We start from the raw sequence: 7,500 nt of genomic DNA, 5'->3' as shown, positions 1-7,500 counted from the left end.
ATTGGGTTCATCGAGGACGGTTTCGGGGTCGAGGAGGCAGATTGGAGAGATCGGGTGGATGAGGGGGTGGAGGGGGTAGATTGGGGGGGAGGGATACGGTAGGGCCCTCCCGGTGTCATTTCGCGATGGCGGATGATAAGGGCGTCCGCCCGCGCGCGGATCGGACGGTAGGGCGCAGAAGGGGTTTGGTCGCCGCGGGGACTCGCCGAATTCTCCCGGCGGCGACGCGGAGGAAATCGTCGCCTGATGTGGTGGGGCTTTGGAGCAGCGGCCGGAGGGGGGGGGGGTAAATGAGGAGAAGGGACAGAGAAGGAGGAAACAATTAAAAGGAAGGGAAGAAACGTGGTAATAAATACGTATGGGGAAAGGAAGAAGAGTGAGAAGATAAGGGACTTGGAAGGGAGAAAATGGCGGAGCGGGCAAAGGAAAGAGAAGAGAAGTGAGCCGGAAGAGCAAAGGGAAAAGGCAAAGGAATATGAGGAAGGCCATTAGCTTCTGGATAACTGAAGACCTTCGTGTGCTCGCAGCGAATTTACTTTTTTTCGTCGTAAAAATTAAATCTTTCTTTCTGTAATTTGTGTCTGTGTGTTTTTTACCCAAAGGAGGAGCTTCACAATAAAATTAGCCTGCACGCCACCTGGACGTTGCCTCGCGCGCAGAACAGGCGACGCCAAGGAGAATTCGGCGGAGGGGCGCCTTGTGCCTCCCGGCGGGGGGCGCATGGCACTGGAAGGGTGCGGCAAGGCACTCGTAACAGACGTCATGGCACTGGAAGGGGGGCGACATGGCACTGTAAGGGGACGTCATGGTCCTGGGGAGGAAGGAGATTAGACTCGCGTGGAATTCTAGTAATGGATGCATGAGAACGCATGCGGCCATCCTGATGAAATATTGAGGAAAAGTTCCTTCTTTGCGCCGTGCAATTTGATCCCCGCGAAGCGCTTGCGTAGCTCGCCGTATGGCGGTCGAGCGAGATTCCTTCACAGAATCTGTGACTCATGATGTGGCTCCAGCGCAGAGCAGACAATTTCATATTATTCGCCCATGGTGTAAACTCGTGGATTGGCGAGATATTTCGCGACATAATGTCATTGTTTTCGTCTTGGCGACGGCTGGAAGGGCTGCCTCGGCTTTGCGTTGCCTTCTGCAGTGCGGCCTCTGGCTCGGGGAAACGCTAGATCCGCGGCGTTTAGGATTGACGCCCCCGCGGGCGGGACGAGGGCAGTGGTTGGGCGTGGGGGATCGGCAGTGCTCGTGCCGCGTGTAGGGTTCTGCTCCTCCGCGATTGGACGAGGCAATGCGCTGCTCGCGACGGTGGCGCTGAGGATATTCCGGACTTTATGCGAGGGACCGACGGGCTCGAGGCTCCTGCGGATCACGTGTCAACCAGACGCTATTTTTACGACGCGGGGAAAGCGACACTTGAGGAGGCAGTGTCGTCTTCGGGACGAGAGGAAAGGCGCTGCGAGAGAGGCTGTGTTGTCGCCGTTTCGGCACCACGTCTTCGGCAGACTGGGCTTCTGCAATTCCTTGGCTCTTGATTTGTCCCTAGTCTGTCTCCCATCTCCCCTTTCTCTCTCTCTCTCTCTCTGTCTCTCTCTCTCTCTCTCTCTCTCTCTCTCTCTCTCTCTCTCTCTCTCTCTCTCTCTCTCTCTCTCTCCCTCTCTCTCTCTCTCTCTCCCCCCCTCTCTCTCTTTCTCTCTCTCCCCTTCTCTCTCTCTCTCTCTCTCTCTCTCTCTCTCTCCCTCTCTCTCTCTCTCTCTCTCTCTCTCTCTCTCTCTCTCTCTCTCTCTCTCTCTCTCTCTCTCTCTCTCTCTCTCTCTCTCTCTCTCCCTCTCTCTCCCCCCCCCCCACCTCCCTCCCTCTCCCCCTTAGCGCCGAGCCATGTCCTCAAAGGCAGCAGCTCATACCATCCTGAGTGCGAGGAGACTTGCTTACATCGTGTGCGTGGAAACAGCTTTACCTCCGCCAGTCACAGATGGAAAAGGATTAGTCTTAAAAGAAAGCCGCGTCGAGCACCGTGAAAGGACTAAAAAGGTTAAACTTGCCGCGCTCAGCTGCGCTTTATACACCTGCGCTGCTCAGCAGTCGCCTCAGAGGGAGAAGGGGATGGGGGGAGGGGGGCAGGGACATCTCGGACGCACCCGCCCACTTTGATGAAGATGTGAGACATAGCGGCGACGGAGACGGAGAACGGAGACCTTACAGGGTCTATGCAAGGATACTTGCAACAAGCTTGCGTCCGCAGTGACGGACACGGCGGCCAGACGAGGAGGGGGCGGTGCTTGCAGTCGTTCCTGCGCCGCCAATTAAAGTTACTACAGATCGGCGGCTCAGGTGGCAGCTGCTTGTAAACGAAATTGCTCCAGTTGTGTTACGACTTTGTTATGAATTTATTTAGCATCGTTTTTTTCTACAAAACTGCATGTGTTTTGTTCTACACTAGTACTTGCTTCTTTACTAGTTGTTTGCTACAAAGGAACCGGTTTTGACGTTCGCCTCTGTTCGATGCTGATAAGTGTCTCGAACCTGTTTTGGCGATTCCCCCGCAGTTGTAGCGCGCTGCGCTCCGGCGGCGGCGTCCGAGGGGCGTCAGCGCTGACCTCGCTGCGCCCGGGCAGTGCCAACAACGCGATTGCAGTTTAGGATATTAGCTGGTATTGCTACTATTGCCTCGGGCGTTGGCGCCGAGCGTTGTAAGACGAGTCGTGTGTGTCCGATCTGCCGTCTCGGGGCGCAGTCGGTGAGTGATGTTGCCCGCACAAGAAAATGTCCTTCGATTGATTCGTCGGAGAATATTTGACGGAGGGATAATGAGGTTCCGAGTCGGACACAGCGCTGGTATTGACTCAGTTCAGTGTCGGTGTGTGTGCCCGCTATTCCTTCCTCCCATTCTACCCACTGCCCCCTATACCTCCCCCCCCATTCTACCCCTCTCCCTCCGGTCTGCTTCGCCTCCCCCACGCAGCGGTGGGTCGAGCGCTCGAGATGGCGAGGCAGGGTCGTTCCAGGTGGAGGTGGCTCTGCAGGAACGGCGTGCCGGCCGGCGCAAACGGGTGCACCTAAATGATTGGAGCCGATGGTGGTAACACGATCATTTAACAGGTGCCTAATGAAGCAAGATAGCGCTTTGCGAACAAAACCGAAAAGGCATGGCGCGCTTACCATCTCGAATGCGTTCTGTTTACCTCGCCATACGTCACTCGCCCTCGAGGGAGGCAAAGGACGGATTCCACGACGGGCGGCCTGCGCTGCCTCGGAGCAAATGTACTGAGATCGATGATTGCAATGACCGGATCTCGTGCAGGCTTTGTTTTCGAGATATTGCGCGTGCACGTGCACCGGTGACGTGACTACTCAATACTGTTATTTGGTCTGGATGGTTGTAGGTCTCTCTCTCTCTCTCTCTCTCTCTCTCTCTCTCTCTCTCTCTCTCTCTCTCTCTCTCTCTCTCTCTCTCTCTATGTATGTATGTATGTATATATGGATCCATATGTATGACAAGAGTTCTTTTCCTGCAATTCAGCGATCGGTCCATTTTTGGAGCCTGCAATTTGTCTTGGATCCCGTCGTCGCTCCGCCGTGCGGTCCACCCGGCCTGCAGAGGCGCCAGGGCGATGGCGCCGAGACGCAGCCTCGGAACTTCATCTCGGGCGCCGGGGCCTTCCAGAGGCTGACGTGGAAGCGCCCTCCTGCCTAGAACTGCTGCGGGCGTGCATGGGTGGCAGGCGGGGACGCCCTCCGTTCACTAGGCAAGAGGCGAGAGAGGAATCGACCCGGCCGGGTGCCTGCGGTATCTGGGTCATGGTTAAGCCAAGTGGCGGCAAAGGGTACTAAGACAGCCATATGGAAATAAAAAAAAATGTCTTTGTGATAATTGATGCAAAAAGCCAGTTGGGTTGCGTCGGGTTCTTGCGCCACGTTGGGACTGCGGGTTCGATCCGCCGAGCCCAAAAGTGAGCTAAAGCTCGTGAATCATTGTGTGCCCTTTGGTGTCGGGTGCGAACTGGTTGGAACTGTCGCTGTCCCGTGGGTCGCGGGCCCGGCGGGCGCTGTCAATAATGTACGCTTGGGCGGCGAAGAATGCATAGAATGTTCCTCGGCCGTTGCTCTGCTCACGGCAAGGCGCCCACGGCGACGCCGTTCTCAACCTGAAGGCAAATTGAACCCGTACTAGGGCGCGCCTTGAGGCCAAGGCCCCGACGGAAAGGCCCCTTTGAGAAGCTTCGTTTAAAATCGCCTTGTTTTGGGAGTTGCAGGACTGCCGCGCCTCGCCGCGACTCAAGAAGAATAAGATTAGGAAATGATTAGATCAGTTAGAAAAATAACGATGGGAATAGAAAGGTGATGGATTAAAAATGTGAGAGAGATGAGGATGATGATGATGAAAATGATGATGATGGGTGTGGGTGGCGAGGGCCCTTAGCCCGGCTAATGGTGATGGATGGTGACAGTCGCGTGGTGCGCCCCCCCCCGCCCCCCCTGCCTCGACACTCGCTAGGCTGCAGCTTTTCAGTAATGCCTAACTGATTCTTTTTACATGCTGCTGCTTCTCGTGCCGTTATAATCAAAGGATTCAGTAGGACTCGCCAAAGGTTGCTGGCTGTTTTAAAACACTCAGGATTCGGCAGTGGATTGGATTTTTTTTTTTTTTTTTTTTTTTACCTTTTCTCTTTATTCCAGCTTTCCTTTTCCCCTCAGCCTCCTCTTCCTTTCCTTCTGCACTTCTTCCCATCCTTGCCTGCACCAGTGCTGTCAGCCTGGGGTCCGCAGCCTTGCCCCCAGGAAAACACATTACAAATCTACGCGTGCTCCCATATTGGCCTACATACGCTTACATTCACACGTTATATAATAACTTACCTCTTCCACATTTTTCAGTTCATGTGGTTGGTTAAAGAACATTGTAATGATAAGCCTGAATGGAAGAATTAGGGGAGGGGGGGGGGAGAGTGCTGACATGGGCTGGGTGAAGTTTTGATGTGAATTCAGTCTTATCTTCCAGTACCGTTTATTGGCTAGCACTCTCTCTCTCTCTCTCTCTCTCTCTCTCTCTCTCTCTCTCTCTCTCTCTCTCTCTCTCTCTCTCTCTCTCTCTCTCTCTCTCTCTCTCAAGCAAGCAAGCAAGCAAGCAAGCAAGCAAGCGGGATTGAGTGGGCGGGAGGGGCAAGCAGGATTAAGTGGGCGGGAGGGGCAAGCGGGATTGAGTGGGCGGGAGGGGCAAGCGGGATTGAGTGGGCGGGAGGGGCAAGCGGGATTGAGTGGGCGGAGGGGCAAGCGGGATTGAGTGGGCGGGAGGGGCAAGCGGGATTGAGTGGGCGGGAGGGGCAAGCGGGATTGAGAGGGCGGGAGGGGCAAGCGGGAAGGAGAGGGCGGGAGGGGCAAGCGGGATTGAGTGGGCGGAGGGGCAAGCGGGATTGAGTGGGCGGGAGGGGCAAGCGGGATTGAGTGGGCGGGAGGGGCAAGCGGGATTGAGAGGGCGGGAGGGGCAAGCGGGATTGAGTGGGCGGGAGGGGCAAGCGGGATTGAGTGGGCGGGAGGGGCAAGCGGGATTGAGTGGGCGGGAGGGGCAAGCGGGATTGAGTGGGCGGGAGGGGCAAGCGGGATTGAGTGGGCGGGAGGGGCAAGCGGGATTGAGAGGGCGGGAGGGGCAAGCGGGATTGAGTGGGCGGGAGGGGCAAGCGGGATTGAGTGGGCGGGAGGGGCAAGCGGGATTGAGTGGGCGGAGGATTGGGACCCGCTGGCCCGCGATGCAGGTCCGACGCGTCCGTCAGCTGCGACGCGTTTCCTTGAGAGGGAGAATGACGTCACGCGTCTTCGTCTGAACTATGACACCCTCGCTATTTGTGCGTGTGCTTGCGTGCACTTGTGCGTGGGGCTGTGTTCGGATGCAGTCACGCATGGAGTGCAAGTTCGCCGTGTTATATTGTCTGAAACCGCTTGCCGAAGATTGTTCTCTCGGAGCCGAGGCAATGAGAGTGCGAGAGAAAGGTTGCAGCAGACGAGGCTCGGGAGGACGACGGCTGGCGGCGAAGGGCTCGGCTCGGCGTGCTTGCGGCCTGTAACCCGAACGTGGAAGGCGCGGCGGCGGGCTTCCCTCGCGCGGCCGAGCCAGAGGAGCCGCGTGGGATCGCCGCCTTGGAGGCGCCTCCTCCGCGGCCGCCGTCCGAGGGCTCGAGGGGAAGCGCGTCCGACCTCGCCCTTCGCCGCCCGCCCACCGTCGCCCGCCCTCCTTCGCCCGACCTCCGTCGCTCGCCCTCCGTCGCTGGAAGCGTAGCACCGCATGGCGGCCGCGGCGGGGCCTTCCAGCCTCCTCGCCTGCTGCTCGCCTCATCTCTCTCTTCTATTCTCTTTCTTCTCTCCATTTCCTTTCTCGCGTCTCCTCTCTCCTCGCCTTTCCTCGCTTCTCTCTTCACTTCTCTATTCTTTTAATTTTCCCATTTATCGTGTCTCTTTTTTTTTTCATTTCTCTTCTAAGTTTTCTTTCTTATCTCTTTTCTTCTCTTCTCTTCCTTAGTTTCTCTTTTCTCTTTTCACTTTCTTTTCGTTTCTTTTCTCTCATTTCCACTCTTCCCGTCTTTCTTCTTATCTCTCAACTCCACTCTTCCCTGCTCTCTTCTTTTCTCCCGTCTCCCCTCCCACCGCCTCTACCTCTTCCTCACCCGGACTCTTTCTTCATTTCCACTCCCTCCCCTCCCCTCTTCTCCCTCCTCCTCCCCCTCCCTCTTCTCCCTCCTCTCCCCTCTTCTCCGTCCCCTCTCCTTCCAATCTCTTTCTCTCAACCCCACTTTCGTCTCTGTCTTCTCCTCCCATGCCCCCTCAACCTCACGCGGGGCAGAGCACCCCCCCCGCGCCGGCTCACGTTTCTCGGCTTCCCTCGCCCCCCGCTCGGCCTTTCGGGCCCCTGCCCTCAGTCTCCTCTCGGCTCGCCCTCCGCTCTCCTATCCTCCCCCACCAGTGCACACACGCACGCACGCACACTAACACACACACACATACAGACACACACACGCACGCGCACACACACACACACACGCGCACACACACACACACACACACACACACACACACACACAACACACACACAACACACACACAACACACACACAACACACACACAACACACACACAACACACACACACACACACACACACACACACACACACACACACACACACACACACACACACACACACACACACACATCACGTACACATACATATACATTCACGTACATATGTGTGTATGTGTATGTACAGTATGTCTGTATGTGTGTGTATTACTAAATATGCTCAGCGGTATTTTTGCGACCTTCTGCACGAAGGACTTTGCCAAACGGAAGGCGCCGAAGCCGCCGGGCGGGCGCGGGGCAGCAGCGGGCGGCCCGGAGGCGAGCGCTGGCGGCCGCCCTCCGTGCCTGCGGCTCAAAGCTGCACAATTTACGGCGTGACTCGCCTATAAACCTCAGTAATGGCCGGGATAAGGCGCCCCCGCGGCCT

The 7,500-nt window shown here is 56.7% G+C and overlaps 1 protein-coding gene across 1 annotated transcript in view; it reads left to right on the top strand.

Moving 5' to 3' along the window:
• Erk7 (Extracellularly regulated kinase 7) overlaps nt 1–7,500 on the top strand; it is a 60,470-nt gene that overhangs the window by 42,328 nt on the left and 10,642 nt on the right. The gene's annotated exons all lie outside the window — the stretch shown is intronic.

The sequence above is a fragment of the Penaeus vannamei genome, chromosome 32 (genome assembly GCF_042767895.1).
Source record: "Penaeus vannamei isolate JL-2024 chromosome 32, ASM4276789v1, whole genome shotgun sequence".
Taxonomy (NCBI): domain Eukaryota; kingdom Metazoa; phylum Arthropoda; class Malacostraca; order Decapoda; family Penaeidae; genus Penaeus; species Penaeus vannamei.
Note: the sequence above shows the minus strand (reverse complement) of the source record. Positions and strands in the feature narration are given on the sequence as shown.